General features: G+C 37.8%; 1 long non-coding RNA gene across 1 annotated transcript in view; it reads left to right on the forward strand.

Annotated features, from left to right (window-relative positions):
- LOC145514710 (uncharacterized) overlaps positions 1-26,530 on the forward strand; it is a 603,149-nt gene that overhangs the window by 440,106 nt on the left and 136,513 nt on the right. Inside the window, exons 6-7 of the long non-coding RNA XR_014060310.1 lie at positions 11,261-11,688; positions 15,643-15,687. This is a non-coding gene — a long non-coding RNA (uncharacterized LOC145514710). The remainder of the gene's footprint in view (positions 1-11,260; positions 11,689-15,642; positions 15,688-26,530) is intronic.

Raw genomic sequence — 26,530 nt, forward strand, 5'->3', positions numbered from 1 at the left:
CAAGAACAGTCAGCTCGTAAGTCTAGAGCCAGGATTCCATGCAGATTGGTTTAACTATGAAGGAATTCCTTGCCATTCACCCTGTATAAATTAAAAACCTCCAATAATCCACATGTTTACCTTCAAGTCTTAGGCAGTGGATGTTTCTTATTATTTCCTGGAGGCAATATAAAATGCTACTGTACCTTTGAAGCCTTCAGATAAATAATAAATTATATTTGATTAAAACGTTGATCAAAAAGCCTGTTGCCATGTCCCCACATTGAAAACTAGAATTCCACGCACGAGAGATCTGGTCCCTTCCTGTTAAACAGAACATTCAGCTCATCAGAGCATTAGGGTCCTGAGCATTCCGATGAAAGAGTTTTCTCTTTAAAAAAATGTGATATATACATTTTGGAGAACTCACAGACTGTGTTTTGAGAAATACTTGGGAGTTAGTGGTGGCTGTATCTGATGACGGATGGTCTTCATTCTGGTCTCTCCTTTCTCTTCGGTTTTCATGTCCTGTCTGGGAAGGTGGGAGGGAAATAGAAGAGGAAAATTATTCATGCTTCATTTTTGCTTTTTATGTGTCTGCTTGCTTCATGGGTGGGAGGGGAGATGGTACAGAATCCACAAATCACAGTGAAAGTGGAATGTGCTCTAATCCACTGGTAGCTTCCTCTTTTACACCAGGCTTCCCGTATGATAAAGAAGAGGCTTGAGTTAGTCTGCTCTCACGTCAAAAAGATCTTCTGTTGATTTTATCTGTTATTTCCTCTGCACTTCCCTCTTTCCTCAGGAAGGGACAGTGAAAAGGGATCACATGTCTATGTATCATTTCATCTCAGCACAAGTCCTCCAGGCTAGGGTTTCAGCCAGATTTTAGACAAAGAAATTGAGGCTCTGGGCATTTAAATGGCTCATCAAAAGTCATGTAGCAGTGGGAGAAGAAGAGGGTGGGATGATTTGAGAGAATAACATTGAAACATATATATAACCATATGTAAAATAGGTAGCTAGTGGGAGTTTGTATGATGCAGGGAACCCAAAGCTGGTGCTCTGTGACTGCCTGGAGGGATGGGGTGGGGAGGAAGGAGGGAGGGGAGTGCAGGAGGGAGGGGCCACATGTATGCCCATCGCCAGTTCATGTCGATGTATGGCAGAGGCCGTCATAATACTGTAAAGTAATTATCCTGCGATTAAATAAATATTTTTAAAAAGTCATGTGAACAGTAAGTGGTGGAGCTAAGCATTAAGTCTAGGCATTTCATACCCTGGTAGGAGTTGGGGTCTTGTAAGAGGCTACAATTTCCAGCAGGGAACACTGGTGCAGAAACTCTGCCCTGGAAGAAACTCTGCTCCACCTGGGGGTGGGGTGTCCAATGGTATATCCTGGCTTTGTCCACAACCCCCACCTCCTGCATCTTCAAGAGAAGGAATTTGTTGCCTATAAAACTCAGAATAAAGTTTTACTTATTAAAAAAAGTATTTCACTCAAATGTTGTAAATAAGGCAAAGGGGATTGAATGATTGAATGTTAACAAAATAAGCCCCTTAGAAATAAATGAACACTTCATGTTGTGCTTCATTTCAGTTTCATGAGCTCCAAAATAGCACTTCAAGTGATTAATGTTTACTTTATTAACCATAACTAAACCCAAGTGAAACCTTGTTTTTTTCTCTAACAAGTTTCTTAGATTGAGGTTAGTTCACTTCTTAAGAGTAACCCTTTGAAAGCCACTGTAGGCAGTTCAAAGTGGTAGAGAGAGTATGCCCTTTGTGTCAGGCAGACTTGGTCTCATATCTCAGTGCTGTGACTTCCTAACTGTGTGGTTCTGGAAGAATGAACCTTAACTTCACATTATAATATGAAAATTTTAATGTGACCCTCATAGAATTATGACAGTCTGTTACCTTGGTGGCCCCCAATGAGCCAGATCTCCTGGCAGCCATGAGATTTGAATCTAGGCTGTATTTATGGCTTGTTTTAACCAACAGAATGTGGTAGAACTTCCAAGAACACTTTAGGTTTTCTAAAGTTGTGATTCTCAAAGGGAGCCTTTTTTACCCTTCATGGGATATTTGGCAATGTCTAAAGACATTTTTGTGTGTGTGTGTGTCCCAGTTGGAAGAGTGCTACTGGCATCTAGTGAGCAGAGACCAGGGAGGATGCAAAACATTCTGCAGCACACAGGATAAGAATCTGCCACCCTGCTATGGACTATAGCCCACTGGGCTCCTCTGTCCATAGGATTTTCCAGCAAGAATACTGGAGTAGGTTCCCATTCCCTCCTCCAGGGGCTCTTCCTGACCCAGGGATCAAACCCGCATCTCTTAGGTCTCCTGCACTGATAGGCAGGTTCTTTATCACTAGCACCACCTAGGAAGCCCAACAAAGAATTATCCAGCCCCAATTGTCAATAGTGCCAAGGTTGAGAAACCCCATTTTCCCATAAAGGCTCATACTGGGAACTGGCCCTCAGTCTCCATGTAAGAAAACCCATTACCTTGTTGGAAAAACCATACAAATACGCTCCCTGGAATTGTTGAGGCCACAGTGAGAAGAAGAAGCCCTCAGACTCCCTGGAGAGAGGAAAAGAAGCCTGGCCTTCTCATCATCTTGCTGAGCTCAGCCCATCATAGCTTCCTCAGCAGCAGAATACAGCCAGTGAGAGATCACCAGCAAGACCAGAGGAAGAACTGCCCAGCTGAGCCCAGCCCCATTGGCAGAATCATGAGCAAAGTGGAAATGTTTTGTTTGTTTCAGGCTAAGTTTTGTGATGGTTATACATCAGTGGATAACTAAAGTGATAGCATATATGAGAGGAAACTAGAGTGTCTCAACTAATATAGGGTTCCTTCAGCAGGGGATGCTGTGATGTGTCAACCAGAGTCCCTCTTCAGGACTCAACTTGCATCCCCCGAGCTGCTAACAGTATTGATGGCTGACAGTTTTCACAGTTGAGGGCTTCTGTGGGATTTGCCTTCCATTGAAAACAGTCGCTTCATCCAAGCTCAGAATGCCTTCCCTGGGATAGCCGACATCAGTTGACTGGTCCATGTGCAGGAAGAAAGTCCTTGAACCCTTGCCTTTAAGTAGGTCAACAATGAAGGGTCATTTGACCACTAGTACTCCCCAGGACCACTGCTGAGATTGCAGTTACTTAGCCCCTCCCTCAACTGGCTCCAGCTTCTGTCACCTCCTGCAGGTCTTAATCTCGAGGAAACTCCTCCTAAGAATCTCCTGTATGCAGATCTTGATCTCAGAGTCTCTTTGCCAGAAACCTGACTTGGAATATCTTTCTTCTTTCTGTCTTCCTCCCATCTGGAAGTTTTTGCCATAAGACCTCCAGGACACAAGATAACTTGGCTAAGAGCACATCCTGGGGTGCTGAACCAAACCACAGTCCCTGTTCCATCACTGGCTTTGGGAGTCTCTGTTAAGTTTCAGTTGCCTTGACAAGGAAGCAGCAAAAAGCCATGCCCTGAACGTGACAAGAGATTCAAAAGTTTAACTGTAACTCTGGGAAACTTATAAATAGCAAAGAAACACAGGGAAACATATTAATCTTCACCAGAAATGCAAGAAGTGCAAATTAAATCCACCTTGAGATACCATTTTACACTGACTAAATTAGCAGAACAAAGTAAAAATAAATTCAGATACACATTGCTGGTGACATTGTGGTGAATATTGGGTCCTCTTAATCTGCCGGTTTAAATATAAATTGCTCAGCACTAGAAGAAAGCAATATGGCACTACACAGTGGAAACTGTAAATATGCAGTTGCCCTCTGGCCCATTAATAAGAATGCATCTGAATAAATTTGTTTAAGAGAGGTTTGGGGATTTAAATTCTGATCTCTTGAATTTCACCAGGCTGAAAAACAAATGTAGTGTAAATAAATATGTGCTGGATAACAAGAAGCTAGAACATAGAATTGGAAGATTGGGAGATCTGTATTATATAAGAGAAAAAAGAGCAGTATTGAACATGTGGTATTGTTTCTTGGAGCGTAGTCTTTTGACTACCATTATCCAGATTGCCTGGGGTGTTGTGAACAGGTGCAATCCTGAGCCTGACCCCAAATCTCATGTAGCACAGTTTATGTGAGTTGGGCCTGGGGACCTGCATTTTAAGTGAATTTTCCAGGTGTCCATATGCCTCCCACATATAACAGTTCTAGACTGAAACAATCCTTTTATGCCTTTTTTTTGGGGGGGGGTAAAATTGAGAGGGACATTATCTTTTTCAAATTTGCTGTGGTTATTTTGTTATGTTTTTATAATTGTTAAGAGGGAAAAAAAATGTAATTTTCCTTGTGCACTCTGGAGAAAAGTCATTTTAATTATAGGTGTCTTAATAGTTCCTCATTAAGGGACATAGCTTAACCTTATCCACAGGGGTAGGTTAAGTATCAAGAGAGGAAAGTCTTGCACTAAAGAAAAGGAGAATTCTTATCATTATTCATCTTCCTGGTAATAGATATTTATGATATATTTAAGAATCTTCCATTATTAACCACTCCCAAGACCCCTTGGGTTCTGTGTCAAGCACACTGTTAGCTCCCAGCTTGGAAGGTTGGGATGGCTTCGGTGTGGTTGGAGCCATGTCACTGGGCTTAGGGAGAGCTGTTCTGAAGCATGAACAGTATGAACAGTATATTAAATCCCAAAACTTAAAAATTTTGTACTCTTCAACCTGGAGAGGGGCAGAACACCCACGAGACAGGCCTACCGCTGGCATGGAATTAGGAACAGAGGCAAACACATCAGATTTAGACCATGTCACCCCCTCCTTGCCTTGTGGAGTCATTAGTACACCGAGATAAAACCAGTGTATATTTCTGTCTTAAGACCTTGTTCCAGTGACTGTGTTTTTTAAATATTTCTTTCTTTCTTTGGTGGTGCCAAGTCTTATTGTGGCACATGGGATCTTTAGTTGCAGCTTGCAAACTCTTACTTTTGTCACATGGGGTCTAGTTTTCTGGTGAGGGATGAACCAAGGCTCCCTGCATTGGGAGTTTGGAGTCTTAGCCACTGGACCACCAGGGAGGTCCCTCAATGACTATTCAACTCTGTTAACCTAGCAAACTTTCTGTTCTAAAATTTAAGAAAAATATTTCTGGCTTTGTCAGAAACATTTATTTTTTTAAATTGGTGGTTCTGCATGCAAAATAATGTTAAATTTATTTCATGTTATTCTGGTCTGGGCTTCCCTAGTAGCTCAATCAGTAAAGAATATGCCTGCAGTGCAGGAGACCTGGGTTTGATCCTTGCATAGGGAAGATCCCCTGGAGAAGAAAATGGCAAACCACTTCAGTATTCTTGCCTGGAAAATCCCATGGACAGAGGAGCCTGGTGGGCTACAGTCCATGGGTCACAAGAGTCTACAAATTTGAAGAATTGATTGAAGAAACATATATTGATATTTCTGTAGCAGGTTTATTTATATGAAGTACTTATTTGAATCTCACTGTATGTTTTTAAATTAATTTTTATTGGAGTATAGTTGACTTATAATGTTTAGTTTCTGCTGTACAGCATAGTGAATCAGTTGTACATATACATGTATCTGCTTCTTTTTAGCTTATTTTCCCATATAGGCCATTACACAGTATTAAGCAGCCTTCCCTTTGCTCAATGGTAGATTCTTATTAGTTATATAGTAGTGTGTATATGTCAATCCCAATCTCCCAATTTATCCCTCCTCCTTCCCCTTCCCCCTTGGTACATCTTTAAGCTCTGTATCAGAGGAACGTTGGTCAGGGAGATTTTTCAAAGATGAGCCCTCAATGCCAGTTTATGTTTCCTCATTTCCAGCCCTGTTATTGATGGGAGGGAATGAAAGAGGATTAGAAAGCAGGTACTGTTCATGTGTGCATGTGTGATTTCACACACCCACACACGCACACACTCCATGAAAGAGCCTCAAAAGGACAAATGAAGAATACAGTGAAGAAATATTCCGAGGTTATGGAAGGCAAATACTGATGATGATGAAATCAAATGAGAATAGATAAAAAAAAAAAAAAAGAAAGAAATCAAATGAGAGAGGCAGAAACGTCCATTTCCATCTCTGTTACGTCTAAAGAATACGAAACAAATGCCTGTCCTAGGGTATATGTGAGCTAGGACCAGGTCACTAAGGAACCAAATGGCTATAGGGGCTTTGACTTCAAATTAAGTTGTATAAACCTTGATGTCCAGAGAAGTCTCAAAGGTTTTGCTTTTTCTAATAAGAGAAATAGTGATTAGTAAAGGACATTCCTCTTAAGATGGATTCCTATGATTGGGATTTCACCAAGTGGATTAAGGATAAATATGGATAGAAAAAGGCATTTAATTCAATATCAAGCTTTATTTTCTTTATATCTTGCCCTATTTATATTAGCATTTAAGCAATACCTCAAGAACTGCTAGTTAAGGTAACTATGGTCAAATGTCCTAACGAAAATGGCCTTTTTACTTTAATATTAAACTATTCAGTTGAAAAAACTCATGATTGTTTTCTGACTCTCTGGTAAAATATGTGTCATATAATTTAGACCATGGATCTCATAAGGAAGACCCTTTTACCCATCTGAAAACCAAACTCAGAGTGACAGTGATCGTGTTACAGTAGCGCTGAAGTCTTCAGGTCATTTAGTTCTAGGTACGTGTGTGCAGGTCTTTTCTTCCTTCTTCTGAAACAATTTAAGTTTACTATAAATATAGATTACTATGATACAATATTTTAAAAACATAAAAATCTGAATATTATCATCAGTTAAAACTTAGAGTATACAAGGATCATTTATTGAGTTTGTTTTTGTATTTAGCTATATGCTTCAAATGGTTTCCTTCTAAAAGCAAACACATAAGCAGAAAAATTATCTGGACAATATATAAATATATGGTAGACTGCCTGTGCGTGCCACAGGTAGTAGGCAGAGTGTGTGTTTTATAGGAATCAGCAAAATTTTTGTAGAGGGACAGCTCATAAATATTTTCATCTTGATGGGCTATGCAATGATCTCTGTTGCATCTGCTGCTGCTGCTAAGTCGCTTCAGTCGTGTCCGACTCTGTGCGACCCCATAGACGGCAGCCCACCGGGCTCCGCCGTCCCTGGGATTTTCCAGGCAAGAATACTGGAGTGGGTTGCCATTTCCTTCTCCAGTGTATGAAAGGGAAAAGTGAAAGTGAAGTCGCTCAGTCGTGTCCAACTGTTAGCGACCCCATGGACTGTAGCCTACCAGGCTCCTCCATCCATGGGATTCTCCAGGCAAGAGTACTGGAGTGGGGTGCCATTGCCTTCTCCTCTGTTGCATCTACTCAGCTCTAAAAACATCCATAGAGAATATGTTAGTTATTGGATGTAATTGAGTTCCAATAAAACTTTATTTACAAAACAGATGGGGGCCAGAATTAGTTGTAGTTTGCCAATTCCTGGTTTAGAGGGTGTACTAGGCATAAGGTGTATCATTAGAGCTGTCTTTTCACACTCACCATTTTACTTAAGAGGAACCCAAGGCCCACCCAGATGAAGTGACTAAATCCAAGAAACACTGCACAGAACTGTATTTCCATGCTGTTCTCAGTCCCTGTAACAGAGTGGAAACCAAAATGACAGTTCCCTCCATAGAGTGGAGGAGGCTGGAGGAGGGAGTGGAAGGGCAGAACAGAGTGATAGCGCATGTAAAGGTGCCCCCATATCTCTTCTCCCCGATGATCATTGGGACTTGTGTGCATTTTGTCCATGTTTTCATGTTTGGTTTTCAGTGGTGGAAGAACCACCAGGCAGGGAGGCTTGGACCTGCCATCCACTTGGCTCTATGCCCTTGGAGCAGTCACTGCTCCTCTCTGGTCTTCATTTTCTTTAACCTGTAAAATGAGGGGCTTGACAACCTTGAACTCTCATTCTGTTCTTGAGTTTTTCTTCAGATGTGTTCATCAGCATCTTCCCCATCAATCCACAGTGGATTCCTAAGTTGGAATTTACTCTGGCCTTGTATACAGAGGGGCCATAAGTTAGTAGCCCCACCCAAGTGTCACCCAGTTACCTGTTTTCTCTGCTTACCTGGTCAACTCACTTCCCTCAGAGCATCCCAGAAACACTGATGACCTCATCGCTTCTTGGGCCCAGAGCTGCTAAGCTGCTGCTAAGTCGCTTCAGTCGTGTCCGACTCTGTGCGACCCCATAGACGGCAGCCCACCAGGCTCCGCCGTCTCTGGGATTCTCCAGGCAAGAATACTGGAGTGGATTGCCATTTCCTTCTCCAGTGCATGAAAGGGAAAAGTGAAAGTGAAGTCGCTCAGTCATGTCCGACTCTTAGCGACCCCATGGACTGTAGCCTACCAGGCTCCTCCGTTCATGGGATTTTCCAGGCAAGAGTACTGGAGTGGGGTGCCACTGCCTTCTCCGTGGGCCCAGAGCTGATTACCATAAACAAGGCACCCACCTGCTCACAGAGCCTTTCTGTTTTTGGCTCTGAACTGCTGAGCTGGGCATTTTACCAACTCAGTAGTCTTGCTTATAGATTTATCTATCCCTTTAGAATCTCCACTTCTCTCTGAACTTCTTCGCAGTAAGCAGTTCTGTAACAAACCGGGCCCTGGCTTCAGCATACGCGGGGCCGGGCTAGATGCGGGCCTCCTGTGGACTTGTTCCCGGTGAGTGTGTTATTGCCACTTGTCCGTATATTTTTGCCAAGGACTCAGATTGTTCTTTATCCACTCCAGGACTGGCATCACTTAAGTTAATTTTAGTTTAACTCTAGTTCAATTTTCTTTTTAGAAAATATGGTGCAGGAAGCGGAGTACTGGACTAATCTAGAGACCTAGCTTTAAGTCCTGTTGGCATCACAACTTAGATGTGTTACCTCGGGCAACTCCTATAACCTCTCCCAGCGGCCCAGGCACCCAGTGTTACTCTCCAGGTGATTCTAATGAGCAACCAGGCTGGAGAGCCACAGGTTTTAATCATCTAAATGATATCACTGATATAAACACACATTTCAAAAGGACTTAGCAATGTGTTGTGCTATTACTTTTGTTGTTTATTTCTATTTAAAAGAAAGATACCAAAATACTGTACAAATAAATCCCCAAGAGAAATAAAATGAGCAAGTGAATAAAATGAAGCAGGTGATACATGATCTATAATAAGAAATGTATTTTTTTTTTTTGTTCTGTTTCTGGCTCAAACCTTGAAAGTTCTGAGACATAAGACCAGTGAAAGTATCTTTTGCTGTGATATTTGGTCTCTTGTCCTTTATGCCTGAAAGGGCTGCAGAGTCATAAAGGTGAAATGAGTATCTTCTTCTTCCTAACAATTCCTTTTCAACCACACCTGGGTTTTGTTAATGAGGTTACTTCTGAAAATCCCCTAGAGCTAGGGGAGATGATTGGCAGCCCAAAGCTGGTTGCCTGGGGAGCCAACCATGTGATTGGAGGGTTGGAACTTCCAGTCCCGCCTCCGATCTCCTGGGAGGGGAAAGGGGCTGGAGATTGATGTCAGTCACCTATGGCCATGATGTAATCAATCATTCCTGTGTCATGAAGCTTCTACACGAAACGAAAGGCTGGGTTTGGAGAGCTGGTTGGTGAACAGGTGGAGATTCCTGGAGGATGGCTGGCTGGAGAAGGCATGGAAACTCTGTGCTTTACCCTATGCATCTCTTCCATCTGACTGTTCCAGAGTTCTGTCTTTCTGTGATAAAACTGTAATCTAGTAAGTGAATGTTTCTCTGAGTTCTGTGAGTTGCTGTAGCAAATTAAACAAACCCTAGGAGGCATTTGGGGTTCTTGGAACCTCCACTCTGTAGCTGGTCGATCAGAAGAACAGGTGACAACTTGGGCTTATGACTGTCGTCTGAAGGTGGTGGGGGAGTCTGGTAGGACTGAGCCCTTAACCTGTGACACCTGACATAATTTCCAAATTGATAGTGTCAGAACCGAGTTAAATTGTAAGATACCCAGATGGTGATGGAGAACTGGCCTCAGAATCTTACACAGCCCATCCTGCAACATATTTTAGTTTTTGAGATTTTCTTTTGAAATATACAACCTTTCTAGATTAAAATTAGGGTCAAGTAATTTAACCACCTCATAGCAGCATGAGACTGGATTAAACATGTTGCCAATTTGTTTAATCCTGTGGAAACTCTTGAGTGTTAAGGTTGGTAGCACCATTTTTCAAAGTGAAGCAATTAGAGCTTGAGAAGGCAAATCACTGTAAGGAAGTTTCTGTCACTGCGAGTGGAAGTGATGGGACGAAACATCAGAGTCAAGGGCGCTTTGCGTTAGATCCTCACTGCTTCCTGATCCTGCCACATGGAGCTTAAAACTCCATCCTTTCAAATTGCAGATGACAAGTGAATAATGCTAACGATGGCAGTAATATCACAGTATCACCTTATGTGATGTCAAGTCTTCAAGATGCTTTTATGTATTTTAAAGAATCATCGTATTGAAATCACAACCACAGATGTGACTACTAGGAGGCTGTCCTTAATATAAAGGTAGAGCTACTGCAATGACTTTGCCTGCCTGCCTGCCTTATAAGTCCTAATAGGGAGTATCTTAGGGAATGAGTGCTATAAACACATAGTTGATAAAGTTATCAGGCTCTCCTATTGTTACCCTACACAATGCCAAGGAAGACACTGGGTCATTGACTGCTTAAGACACCACCAGGGAAGACATAAATTTACCAAGTGACCCAGCAAATCCACTCCAGGGTACCTAACAGAGAAATGAAAACACTTCTACACAAAGACTCACATACCAGAGTTCATGACAATACTAGTCGTGATTGCCAAAAAGTGGAAACAGCACAAAAGTCCTTCAACACATTTACCAAGTAGACAAAATATGGAATACCCACATGAGAGAATATTATATAGTCATAACAAAGAATGAAGTACTGATACTGGCTATAGCATGGGCAAATCCAAAAAAGCATTATGCTGGTTGAAAGCAGCCAAATGCAGAAGACTGTATAATATATCTTTCCCTTTGTATGAAATACCCAGAAAAGGCAAATCTACAGAGACAGTAAACCAATCAGTGGTTGCCCAGGGCTAGGAGGTGGAAACAGGGATTAATTACAAATGAGCATGAGGATCTTCTGGAGCTGATAGAAAAGTTCAAAACTGGAATTGCAGTCATGGTTGCATGCTAGGTAAGTTAACTAGAAAATAAATCATTGAATTGCACACTTAAAATGAGTAAACATTATGATAAATACATTCTATTCCACTAATGTTGTTTTGTGTGTGTTTGTTTTTCTAGGAGCCCATCAGGAGTATGACAGCAAAGTCAGTGCAGTTCAGACTTTGACTTCTCCTTTTATCACCAAGATTTTTTGGCAGAACATAGGAAGAATTCCAGCCCACAGGGAGTTGCCCCAGAAATTAGATTCAAGAGACATGTTCAAATCAATCTGCAGCCTATAAATTTATATGAAGAAACTGATCTTCCCAGAAACAAAGAGGTTCATGTCACCCCACCAGGGCTTCGACTTGCTGCACTGAATGACCAGGAACTGACTTTCTGCTTATGGCTGGATAAAAGCACTGGGTGATGGATGGGGTCAGGGATGTTTCACAACAGCCACTCAAGAGACCTGGGATCCAAACCAGCCAGTTACTAGAGAGGCTGTTCATGGACCAGTTTGCTCATGTTCCCCGATCCAGGGACCCTTCTCCTGGATGTTGCAGGTGAGTCATTGTCAAGTCTGTCCCTCTCTTTTCTCCTTTACCACGTTCCAGTCAGACAATTATTGTTCTGTTCCAGCAGTCTTTCTCCGAGCCAGCCCATTGTGCATTATTTTAGGTTTCTTTGTCCTGTATGATGACATTACATATCTGTCTTCTTGAAACTTTGGTGTGGTTATACTGACCCACCTTCATGAGAGTAAGGTGTGACTACAGAGACCAGTGCTCCCACGACTCCCCAAAGGCTCTCTTCTAGACTTTGGAGGTGCCTGCCTCTCCTGTGGACAAAGTAGCACATGCAATGGCTGAGTTCATTGGTTTGAGCCTGATAAACTTCCTATTCTCTTAATACAGATGGATCAAACAGCTGCCTGTTCTCAATGTGGGTTCAGTATTAGAATGTCCTAGCATTCTCCCTGCACATGAAACCCCAATCCCTCCAGCTTCCTCATGCTCCTGCCTCATGGAGTTGGATACAAAGACTGTCATAAAACTGGGTGAACAGTATGTGGCCATTACTGTCAGTTGTGGGTGGGCCAGTCTGACATGTGTATCTCGCATCATTTCTGCCCGTCTCATCTCCTTGAACTGCCCGTGACTCAGATTAGGATGCTTGATGCTGGCAGGGCTGTCTGCGTGTTTTCAAACTAATTAGCAAGCTTTGGCTGCTCCTTGGGAAGGGTCTGCCAATGGGCTGTCCCCCAGCTCCAGCCCTGATCCCAGCCTTTTACTTGATCCATAGTACTCGTCATAACCTTAGCCTTAATTGGATGAACCCTATCTCAAATACGATAATACAAATCACTTAACCATGATGGCTGACACAACTTCATTGCTAATATTATTATTACAGCTTTCAGTTCAGTTCAATTGCTCAGTCATGTCCAGTCTCTTTGCCACCCCATGAACTGCAGCACACCAGGCCTCCCTGTCCATCACCAACTCCTGGAGTTCACCCAAACCCATGTCCACTGAGTCGGCAATGCCATCCAACCATCTCATCCTCTGTCGTCCCCTTCTCCTCCTGCCTTCAATTTTTCCCAGCATCAGAGTCTTTTCCAATGAGTCAGCTCTTCACATCAAGTGGCCAAAGTATTGGAGTTTCAGCTTCAACATCAGTCCTTCCAATGAACACCCAGGACTGATCTCCTTGAGGATGGACTGGTTGGATCTCCTTGCAGTCCAAGGGACTCTCAAGAGTCTTCTCCAACACCACAGATCAAAAGCATCAATTCTTTGGTGCTCAGTTTTCTTCACAGTCCAACTCTCACATCCATACATGATCACTGGAAAAACCATAGCCTTGACTAGATGGACCTTTGTTGACAAAGTAACGTCTCTGCTTTTCAATATGCTGTCTAGTTTGGTCATAACTTTCCTTCCAAGGAGTAAGCGTCTTTTAATTTCATGGCTGCAATCACCATCTGCAGTGATTTTGGAGCCCAGAAAAATAAAGTCAGCCACTGTTTCCACTGTTTCCACTGTTTCCCTGTCTATTTGCCATGAAGTGATGGGACCAGATGCCATGATCTTAGTTTTCTGAATGTTGAGCTTTAAGCCAACTTTTTCACTCTCCTCTTTCACTTTCATGAAGAGGCTCGTTAGTTCTTCTTCACTTTCTGCCATAAGGGTGGTGTCATCGGCATATCTGAAGTTATTGACATTTCTCCTGGCAATCTTGATTCCAGCTTGTGCTTCCTCCAGCCCAATGTTTCTCATGATGTACTCTGCATATAAGTTAAATAAGCAGGGTGACAAAATACAGCCTTGATGTATTCCTTTTCCTATTTGGAACCAGTCTGTTGTTCTATGTCCAGTTCTAACTGTTGCTTCCTGACCTGCATACAGGTTTCTCAAGAGGCAGATCAGGTGGTCTGGTATTCCCATCTCTTGAAGAATTTTCCAGTTTACTGTGATCCACACAGTCAAAGGCTTCGGCATAGTCAATAAAGCAGAAATAGATGTTTTTCTGTAATTCTCTTGCTTTTTCGATGCTCCAACAGATGTTGGCAATTTTATCTCTGGTTCCTCTGCCTTTTCTAAAACCAGCTTGAACATCTGGAAGTTCACGGTTCACGTATTGCTGAAGCCTGGCTTGGAGAATTTTGAGCATTACTTTACTAGCGTGTGAGATGAGTGCAATTGTGCGGTAGTTTGAGCATTCTTTGGCATTGCCTTTAGCCACTGTTTTATCCTAACCCTAATGGTATGAATCCTATCTTCAGATTTTATTTAAAAAAATCTCTTCCTTTGTTGAATGCTTAAAGTGTCCTATATCAGAATATCTCTCATCTATCAACCAATTTATCTATATATTGATAATCTATAACTCTCCAAAACAATTTCATTAGCTGCTAAGCTATCTTCTATCATCTGCCTATCTTCCAACCCTGCCTATCCAATCCAAGGTTTTTCAGTATCAACACTATGAACATTTTGGGCTGGATGATTTTTAGGACTATGTCCTGTGCCTGTAGAGTGGGTAACAGGATACTGAACCTCTGGTCACTAGATTTTGGTAGCTCTCCTCACCCAAGTCGTGTTGTGGCCATCAAAAATGTCTGCAAAAAATGCCAAATGTCCCCTTGGAAGAAGGGAACAAAATCAATCTAGTCTTTCATTTATCCATTATTATTATTATTTTACTGCTTCTTTCTATAAGGTACAACATAAAGACTCTTCTCATTTTACAGATGAAGAAACTGAGGCTGAGAATTTAGGTGATTTATATAAGATTGCATAAGTATTATGTGATTGATCTGGGTTATAAAATTAGATTTGCCTTATTTTAAAATACCCGTGTTCCCTCTATCATACAAGGCTATTTTAAATTAGGCACCATTATTACCATTTGATCCTCAGTGCCATTATTCTCCTTTATTCTCAATTTAAAATCATCCTCAAACTTAAATCTGACCCTCAAGCCCAAACATACGTCTTCCCGCTAAAACATAGGTGAAGGTATCTATACCCCAAACCTCCGTTCTAATCCTGTCCTCGCCTCAAGATGTAACCCTATTTCCAGCCCCAATTCTTAGTTACTTTCTTTTTCTTTTAAATTAATGTATTTTTTACTTGAAGGATAATTGCTTCACAGAATTCTGTTGTTTTCTGTCAACCCTCAACACGAATCAGCCACAGGTATACACATGTTCCCTAAATCTGGTTTCCCATCATCCCAGAGGATGAGAGTGTTAACCTGGAGAGCGCCTTCTGGTGGCAGTGAACGCAGTGGCCATAGGTAAACTTGTTTGCAGCCAGGGACACGTATATTGCTCCATTCTAAAGGAGCAGGGTGCAGATGGTCCCTTCTCCGCTGATCACTGAGTTCGTGTGCAGGTAGCCCCTGTCTGTCGCAGACCCCCTTAAGTTGGGATGTTTGGCAATTCCCAACAGTGGAAAGCCTCTGTTTGCTCTCTTCAGTGACAGGCTACCTCTGAAAACCTGAGCAAATGAAGAAGAGGTTTGGAACTGATCCATTGGCTTCTCAGAGCCTGACATATTGGTTCAGCTTCTTCCCAGCAGTTTTGATTTCTGCCCCAATACTCTGAGGCCTATTAGATGGCTGACAGCTTCTGGCCTCCATGTCCAGAATTCAAACATGCAGAGACTTCTTCTTTTTTTTTTAAGCAATTAACAGAGATGCTTGGAAGAGATGGCAACAAGCTGAAAAAAATTAATTGAAAACCTAACCTTCAAATAAAAATACTTAGACCTCAGGCTTCCATTTGTAAGCAGCTTATGCTGTCTGTGTGCATTTTGTTGTATTATTTAAGTATTTTCTACACCATTTCTGATTAATAAAGCTGTGCTATTTTCCAGTCCAGTCTCCTTAATAAATATATGTGTCAAATATCCGTTTCCTCCCCTGAATGCAGAGGCTTTTAATTCCCCTTGTTTGCATGTGCTAACTGGTTGTGTAACGAGATTAACAGCTCTGTCTTTTTCTTTCTGCAGATTTTAGAAGAAAAGCCAGTGGGCTCCCAGACGAAGTTAAAAAAGGTACCTTCTTTAATTTTGCATATTGTTAGCTACAATCCGGTTGCTAATGTTTGTTTTATTTCCATCTGTCAGAAGCAATGCCAAAATACGTTGTGTTTGCCTTGAGTTGGCTCAATTAATCCTTCTCTGGAAACAGTTCTGTCATTTCATGTTTGGTTAAGGCCGTGATTCAGTAGCTACCAAATGGGGGCTCATCTCTGCCAGTGGCAGCCAGTGCACATTTAATACAGCTTTCTGGGAAGTAGAATATCTGTTTGACAAAAGGGAAATGTGGGGTAGCACCCTTATAGGAATGTTGATCTGGAGCCAGCCCCGTCACTCTTTTGGGTACAAATATGTATGTTTTGGCTTTATCCTGGGAACCAGCTCCTGTGGAGCTAAAAGAACCCAGCAGATGGTTCACACTGTGAGGATGGCTTGGTGGGGACTCAGTCTGGGCCAGACCACCCTGCCCAAAGGGCAACCTGTGTCTAAGTCTTGATGATGGTGTATGCGTCAGCCAGGGCTGCTATAATGAAATACCACAGACTGGGCAGTTTAAATGACAGGCATGGACTTTCTCGAGGTTCTGGAGGCTGTAGTCCAAGATCATGGTGTCAGCAGGGTGGGTTTCGTCTGAGATCCCTCAACCTGGCTTGTAGGTGTGGCTGTGTCTTTACATGGGCTTCCCTCTGTGTCTCTGACTTGTCTGTGTCAAAGTCTCCTCTTTTTATAACCACCCATCATACTGAAACGGACCCACCATAATGAACTCATTTTAACTCACTGACCCCTTTAAGGACCCTGTGTGCAAATACAGTCACATCCTGAGATGCTTGAAGCTAGGACCTCAATGTATGCATTTTGGAGGGATATAATTCAGCCCACAACAAATGGTAACCAGAAAAAAATGAAAATATGATAAAGTAAGAAGGGACAGATCTTAGGCCAAAAACTATAAAAGCAACCACTCTAATTCTCTCTCATTCTCTCCCCTCTAACGTTTCTTGCTTCTTCTCTATCTCTGAAGAAAAGCTTTCTTCAGAGCTAGTCACCATTCCTGTGTGTTAGCATATTTTACAGAAGGTAAGCTTTTGAATCAGCATGCTCTGAGTTCAAATCCAGACTTGACTTCTTCCTAGTTATATGACCAAGGGCAAGTCGTTTAAATTCTAACTCTCAGCTTCCTCCCCTTAAAATGGGGCTAATAACTAACCCCAATGATTTTGTTTTGTAAGGATAATAATATATATGTGTGAAACCCAACGGCAAGCCAAGAATGGGGAAATGGGGGTAGTCTGCCCTGAGTGCAGGTAGTAGTGGGGGTGTGTTGTCCATAGGAAATTTTAAAGTAATAACACAATTTCCATTTTAAAATTAAAAAAAAAATTATTTGGCTGTGCCAGGTCTTAGTTGCAGCACTTTAGTTGTGGCATATGGGGTCTGGTTCCCTCTTATTGTTGTTCAGTCACCCAGTCGTGTCATACTTTCTGTGCCCCATGGACTGCAGCAGGCCAGGCCTCCCTGTCCCTCACCATCTCCCAGAGTTTGCCCAAGTTCATGTTCATTGCACTGGTGATGCCATCCAGCCATCTCATCCTCTGACTCTCTCTTTTCCTTCTGCCCTCAATCTTTTCCAGCCTCAGGGACTTTTCTGTTCGTGTCAGGCATCAAATGACCAAAATACTGGAGCTTCAGCTTCAGCACCAGTCCTTCCAGTGATTATTCAGGGTTGATCTCCGTTAAGATTGACTGGTTTGATCTCCTTGCTGTCCAAAGGACTCTCAGGAGTCTTCTCCAGCACCACAGTTTGAAGACATCAATCCTTTGGCTTTCTGCTTTCTTTACGGTCCAGCTCTCACAACCATATATGGTCGCTGGGAAGACTATAGCCTTAACTATCCCTAGCTCCCTGACAGGGATCATACCCGGGCCCCCTGCATTGGGAGTGCAGAGTCTTAGCCATTGGACCACCAGAGAAGTCCCAAAGTTCTTTTTTTAAACAATGCCTGTAGTAAAATACTGTTGCCCCTCAGGGAAGATGCTGCCCCTTGCTGACCCACCCTCCCTTGTCTGGAGTTTCTATTTACTGCGTATTAAATGCCTGTGTTTATCCTTCCCCTCCCCCCACACACTTGTGTCTTGAATTTAGTCATTCTCAGGACAACTTAACCAAAAGTATTTCACATGACTGCACATCTTATTTTTTATTCATTTTACTCAGAAATTGCCAAACCTCAGAGCTAAATTATATATGACAGAGGAAAGTTGTAATTTAGTTGTTTTGAAAAGAGGAGGCCCAGTCATCTCTGGTTAGAGCCTTCTTCTTCCTTCCCAAATGTCTTCAGTTCCTCCGTCCAACTTCAGGGCTGGTTCCTCCCAGAAAACATCCTGATGAGAATTAGGAATCAAGGTAGGCAACCCCTAACCACAGGAGAAGTGTGTGTGTGGCTGGGTCTGTTGCTTTTATGATTCCAGACCGCTTTCTGAAGTGGTACCCCATCCCTTGGCGTCTTTATATGAGGTAGCTGCTTGTGTAATTGCTGTAATATGTAAGTAGCTATTTTATGTAAACAGAGAGAGTTGGTTGGTTGTGCTAAAAAAAAAAAAAAAGGCAACAAAACAGAATTCCTTTTTTCAATGGATGACATCTGTTTTCATACAGCATCAAAAAGTCTAAACCCTTGGCATGAATCATTAAGCTTTCCCAGAAAATATTTTACATTGGAATTTTACAAAGTAACTTCCTCAGCCTAGATCTCCGAAGGTAGAAGAGATAGATGATGATGTGTACATTGCATGCGTTATCATGCAATTATTAAAATGAAGGCTTTGATGGCCATGTAATAAAATGGAGCTGTTTGATCATATTAAGTGAACAAAAGGAAGCAAAATGCTATAAAATACATGTGCTCAGTCACTTCAGTCATGTCCAACTCTTTGCAGCCTTATAGACTGTAGCCCTCCAGGCTCCTCTGTCCATGGGATTCTCCAGGCCAGAGTAGTGGACTAGGTTAGCTGTTGCCTCCTCCAGGAGATCATCCTGACCTGGTGATGGAACCCACATCTCTTCTGTCTCCTGCATTGACAGGCAGGTTCTTGACCACTAGTGCCACCTTGGAAGCTCCATGTAATACATATTGAAAGGTTTAACTGCAAAAGGCAAACACATCAAACTATATCTAATAATATGTAAAATTTGGCACACTCACACAGGAATGCCTTTGGAAAGGGCCCTTTCTTGTGGAGTGAGTGGTAGGTCATATATCTGCTCTACCCACATTGGGTATTGGAAGCTTAAACCTGTATCTTGCATTAGTTTGGGCCTGACTTGGATTTCTGTAGTTAACGGGTTGTATGAAGTCTGAGGATGAAGGGTGGAATCTATTAATAATTTAGGATTTAACAATGGCACTCAACGAGGGGTTAGTGTGGTGGAACCCAGCCTGAGATGAAAACTTGAGATTTCTGGATGGTTGACATAGCCATAATTCAGATAACCTTTGAATATATCAAAGCAGGGCCTTAATAAAAAGCCACAATGTCTTCTTAGTAGGATAGGGTAAAATGTCTAGCTTGTGTTTACTATGAGAATCATCTTTTCGCTCTGATGACTCATTTTTGCCAGCCACGTTCTCTCCCTGTGCCCTTCTGGACACATTATAGATTTGCCCCAAGACAACCCTTCTGTGGGTCAGGCCCATAATTGGGAGCTGCAGACTTTTCCAGTTTCTGTTAGTAGAGTCTGTTCAATTGGTAGAATGTGAGTAACAAAGTTATTGTAAAAGCACATGAAGGGCGTCCTGCTCCCCTCCACGCCCCACCATGCGCAGCCACACCTCTGCTTTGTTCTGTGCAGCTTCTTCTGATTTCTGGTCCCTCATCTGACTTCTCTTTGTTTGCCCTAGGACATTGAGCTGTTGGAAGGGTTTTGGTAGCAGCAATTATTTTTCAAACTGGGAAGCTAGGAATGATAAAGGGACTGTGTCAGCTGCAGGGCTGTAGATTCCATGCCTCTTCCTAAACACCACGATTCGACCCTCCCACTGGAGCCTGGCTGGTGGGTCACTTCACACCCAGAGCCATGAAGCTCCATGTGGAACAAGGGGTCTGGAAGGACACATATGGAAATGTTACTAGTGACTGCATTTCAGTCTTGGGGTTATGGGAATATTTTCTTCCTTTGTTTTCCAAATGTCCTTTGATGACTTTGATGAAAAAGACTATTTTTTTTTAACCATAGTAGTCTTGCTACTTTTTAATGTGCTTGCCAAACTGCTTGGTATCATGTGAACTAATTCTGTTAATTCAACATTTTTTATCATCACACATGAGAAATGGAAATAGTGAAATTTATAAAGAAGAATAATTAAAAATTTCCCTTAAAATCATTACTATGTGCTGGATGCTGGTAGGAAAAACTTTTAATTTACAAATTTGAGAAACATATTTGTGAACTAAAATAAATAGAATAAATAGAAAGAAATGGAGATTATTATCCATGATATTAAAACATATGTGGGTCTGGTTCATCCCAACCTTTATTTAATCACTTGTTTATTCATTGAACATTTTATATGGACATGGCCATTGGATGCACTGATGATCCAAGTACAAAGTCCCTGTCCTCAGGGAGTTTACAGTCTAGGTTAATTTTCACACACACACACACACACACACACACACACACACACACACACACACACACACACACACACACACACACACACACACACACACACACACACACACACCTACAGTGTCACACACACACACACACACACACACACACACACACACACACACACACACACACACACACACACACACACACCTACAGTGTCACACTGTCTTTATCTGGCTCACAGACCCAGGATTTATATAGTCACTAAACTAGTCAGTCATTTATGTAAAGCACTTGTTCTTAAAAGGAGCATTTGACTCTCCTACATCTTGTTTACTCCCAGTGGCATCTACTCACAGACAGTTAATAAATAAATGAAAGCAATCAGTGAGGTCAATCAGGCACCCTTATATCTGAGGGGCCGTCACTCCTACAAGGAAAGGGCTGTATTGGGGCAGAGACAAGAAAGCCCTGGCAGCAATGCATACAGTAAAGGTGCATCCTGCATTTCATTCAGTCATTGGTTTGAAGTATCAGAGAATCAAACAGATGGATGAGGAGATTATCTCACCTCAGTCTCACAGGACCTGAAGGGAAGAACGGTTATTACAGACTAGCAATTCCATGTGGCATCACACAAAAACTTTTATTAAATATATATATATATATTATATATAATAATAGTGTAATATATACAATAATTATATACAATATATATTGTATTATATATTATAATATACTAGATTATGTATTATAATATATAATATCGTATATGATATATTATATATTATTATATAATATATTATAATTAACATATTAATAATATAATATGACACACAATATCATTAATATTAATAAATAATATTATCATATATATTATGCATTGTATATAAAACATATATATAATATATATTATAATATATATTATACTATATAATATATAGTATATATACTATATAGTATATAATACATATTATATAATATATACAGCATATTATGTTATATTATGTATAAATATTATATAATATATATTATATATGCTATATATACTATAATATATATTATGATACAAGAAATTATAATATCCTATAAAGTATACTATAATATATAATATATTATATATATAATATATTATATATAAATAATATCTATATTATATTGTATATATTGTATATATTGTATATATTATATATAATATTATATTGTATATTATAATATATATAATATATAATATTATAATATATATTATATAGTATATATATTACACATTATTATTAACATATATGGATATAATTAATATGTTAATACATTATATATAATATTATGATTAAAATAACATATATTCTATATATATCTATAGTAATAATGTATATAATATTATATACATAATACATATTATATATAATATATATTATATATAATATATATTAATAATATATATATTATATATTACATAATATATAATATATAAAATATATATAATATCATATATTATATACAATATATAGATTACTAAGATATATATTATATTATCATATGTATTATATATATTCTATATACTATATATTAAATATGATATATATTACAAATTATATATATAATATATATTATTAATATAAATGAATATAATTAATATGTTAATAAAATATTATATAAAATATTATAATTATTATAAAATATATTATATATAATATATAACACATATATTATATATATTTATATATAATATAATGATATATTATGTATTATATATCATATTACATATAATATATATAATATATGTATATTATATATATTATGCATTATATATGATATTAATATATTAATTATATTCATATATATTAATAATATATATAATATTATATATAATACATATCATATATAATATATACAATATATTTTATATTATATATTATATATTAATAATCTATGTATCATATTATATATAATATATAATTTATATATAATATCTTATATACAATATATATTATTAATATATATTATATTATCATATGTTATATATATTATATATTATATATATTTATTACAAATTATATGTATAATATATATTGTTAATATATATTAATATAATTAATATGTTAATATAATATTATATATAATATAATTATTAAAACATAGATTATATATAATATATATTTATGTATATTATATATAATATAGTTATATGAATTATATATTATTTATATTATATAATATATAATATATGTATATTATATATATTATATTAATATAACAATTATATTAATATATATTATAATATATATTTTATATATAATATATATTATAATATATAATGTATATGTTATAACACATATAAATAATCTGTATATTGTTTATATAATATATGATATTATATGTACTGATATATATATATATATACTCTATATACTATAATATATATTATTATACTATAAATTATAGTATACTATATTACAGTATTATATATGATAGTATAATATATATTATATAATTTATATAATATATATGATATATAATATTATGTATTATATATAATTATATAATATAATATATTAATATTATATTATATAATTATATATAATATTATATAATATATAATTATATAATATATTATATTACATTTAATTATATAATATATTATATATAATTTTATATATTATATTATATAATATATGATAATATATCATATATAATATATATATTATATAATATATATATGATAGTATCATATACAATACTGTAATATAATATACTATATAGTATAGTATAATTTCTGGTATCATAATATATATTATAGTTTATATAGCATATATAATTTATATTATATAATATTTATACATAATATAACATAATATGCTGTATATATTATATAATATATAGTATATAGTATATATACTATATATTATATAGTATAATATATATTATAATATATTATATATATGTTTTATATACAATACATAATATATATGATAATATTTATTAATATTAATGATATTGTGTATTATATTATATTATTATTAATATGTTAATTATAATATATAATAATATATAATATATACTATATTATATATTATGATACATAATCTAGTATATTATAATATATAATACAATATATATTATATATAATTATTGTATATATTATACTATTATTATATATAATATATATATATTTAATAAAAGTTTTTGTGTGATGCCACATGGAATTGCTAGTCTGTAATAAGCGTTCTTCCCTTCAGGTCCTGTGAGACTGAGGTGAGATAATCTCCTCATCCATCTGTTTGATTCTCTGATACTTCAAACCAATGACTGTACAATACTGTAATATAGTATACTATATAGTATAGTATAATTTATAGTATAATAATATATATTATAGTATATATAGTATATATAATATATCAGTTCAGTTCAGTCGCTCAGTCATGTCTGCCTCTTTGCGACCCCATGAATTGCTGCACGCCAGGCCTCTCTGTCCATCACCAATTCCCGGAATCTACCCAAACCCATGTCCATCCAGTCGGTGATGCCATCCAACCATCTCATCTTCTGTCGTCTCCTTCTCCTCCTGCCCCCAATCCTACCCAGCATTAGGGTCTTTTCCAATGAGTCAACCCATCGCATGAGGTGGCCCAAGTATTGGAGTTTCAGCTTCAACATCAGTCCTTCCAAGGAACACCCAGGATTGATCTCCTTTAGGATGGATTGATTGGATCTCCTTGCAGTCCAAGGGACTCTCAAGAGTCTTCTCCAGCACCACAGTTCAAAAGCATCAAATCTTCGGCACTCAGCTTTCTTCACTGTCCAACTCTCACATCCATACATGACCACTGGGAAAACCATAGCCGTGACTAGACGGACTTTTGTTGGCAAAGTAATGTCTCTGCTTTTCAATATGCTATCTAGGTTGGCCATAACCTTCCTTCCAAGGAGTAAGCGTCTTTTAATTTCATGGCTGTAGTCACCATCTGCAGTGATTCTGGAGCCCCAAAAAATAAAGTGTGACACTGTTTCCACTGTTTCCCCATCTATTTCCCATGAAGTGATGGGACCGGATGCCATGATCTTAGTTTTCTGAATGTTGAGCTTGAAGCCAACTTTTTCAGTCTCCTCTTTCAACTTCATCAAGAGGCTCTTTAGTTCTTCTTCACTTTCTGCCATAAGGGTGGTGTCATCCGCATATCTGAGGTTATTGATATTTCTGCCAGCAATCTTGATTCCAGCTTGTGTTTCTTCCAGCCCAGCGTTTCTCATGATGTACTCTGCATATAAGTTAAATAAGCAGGGTGACAATATACAGCCTTGACGTACTCCTTTTCCTATTTGGAACCAGTCTGTTGTTCCATGTCCAGTTCTAACTGTTGCTTCCTGACCTGCATACAGGTTTCTCAAGAGACAGGTCAGGGGGTCTGGTATTCCCATCTCTTTCAGAATTTCCACAGTTAATTGTGATCCACACAGTCAAAGGCTTTGGCATAGTCAATAAAGCAGAAATAGATGTTTTTCTGGAACTCTCTTGCTTTTTCGATGATCCAGCGGATATTGGCAATTTGATCTCTGGTTCCTCTGCCTTTTCTAAAACCAGCTTGAACATCTGGAAGTTCATGGTTCACGTATTGCTGAAGCCTGGCTTGGAGAATTTTGAGCATTACTTTACTAGCATGTGAGATGAGTGCAATTGTGCGGTAGTTTGAGCATTCTTTGGCATTGCCTTTCTTTGGGATCGGAACGAAAACTGACCTTTTCCAGTCCTGTGGCCACTGCTGAGTTTTCCAGATTTGCAGGCATATCGTGTGCAGCACTTTCACAGCATCATCTTTGAGGATTTGAAATAGCTCAACTGGAATTCCATGACCTCCACTAGCTTTGTTCGTAGTGATGCTTTCTAAGGCCCACTTGACTTCACATTCCAGGATGAGAACCCCATGAACAGTATATAATATACATTATATAATATATAATGTATATAATATATAATATAATATATAATATATAATGTATATCATATAATATATAATATAATATATAGTATATAATATTTATATATAATATAATACATAATATTTATATTATATAAGTTATAAATTTATACTTTATATCATTATAAATTTATAATTTATTTAATTATAAATTTATATAATTATAAATTTATGTCATATAATAATATAAAATTTAATTATATTAAATATATATTCATTTTTTATGAATATATATATTTATTTTTATATTATATAATTTAATTATAGAAATTATATAAATTATATATAATTATATATAAGTATATAATTATAATTTATGTAATTGCGTGTAATTTAGATATGTATTATAGTTTATATTATGTATTATATTTTATGTTATATATATTATTTTATTATATATTATATATAATAATATATGTGTTATATATAATATATATAAAATATGTTATGTTATAATAATATGTTATACATACTATATATAATATGTAATAACATATGTTATACATATTATAATTATATATATAATTATATATTATATGTATACTATTATAATAATATAATATATAATATATATAAATATAATATATAATTATATATATTATTTATAATATTAATGTATTATATTCTATTAATATAATATATATATATATATGACAAAGGGGTGTTTGGGAATACTACCAAACAAAGAAAGAAACAACTTCATCTTGAGAATGATCTGTTGTGTAAGTAGGATGTGGAGGGCACATATAGAATGTTTGGTAAAACCCAGAAAGTTGAGACGCCAAAGCACCATTTTAAAGCCTTCTTGGGAACAACTGCAACACAGTTTGATATGTGAACAATGGAGTGAGTAATGTAAGAATAAGTGCCAAGGGAGCTAACACTCAGCTGTAGGGTGATGAACCACTAACTGCCCACAGTGAAGACAAACAGACATGATCAGAAAGTAAAATCCAAGCTGAGTAGGAAAAATCTGAAAACATGTCCCCGGACTGGATCCTTCCTTCCCTCTCTCCCTCCCTCCCCCTCATCCTTCCTTTTCTTTCCTTCAAGACTGTTTATCAAACAGCTGATATATGTCAGAGAAATACAAAGCAAAAGATGAGGTAAGGACAGAGAGACAGGATGGGTATTACTCACACACGGTTTTAGATATTTCTAAAGATTGAAAGCGAGCAATTGAAAGAAAACAATCATCAAGGGTATAATTAGATACAATTTTCTGAAGCTGAAAGGATCTAAATATGGAGATCAAAAATCCCCA

The sequence above is a fragment of the Giraffa tippelskirchi genome, chromosome 7 (assembly GCF_054371585.1).
Source record: "Giraffa tippelskirchi isolate mGirTip1 chromosome 7, T2T-mGirTip1v1.2.pri, whole genome shotgun sequence".
NCBI classification, from domain to species: domain Eukaryota; kingdom Metazoa; phylum Chordata; class Mammalia; order Artiodactyla; family Giraffidae; genus Giraffa; species Giraffa tippelskirchi.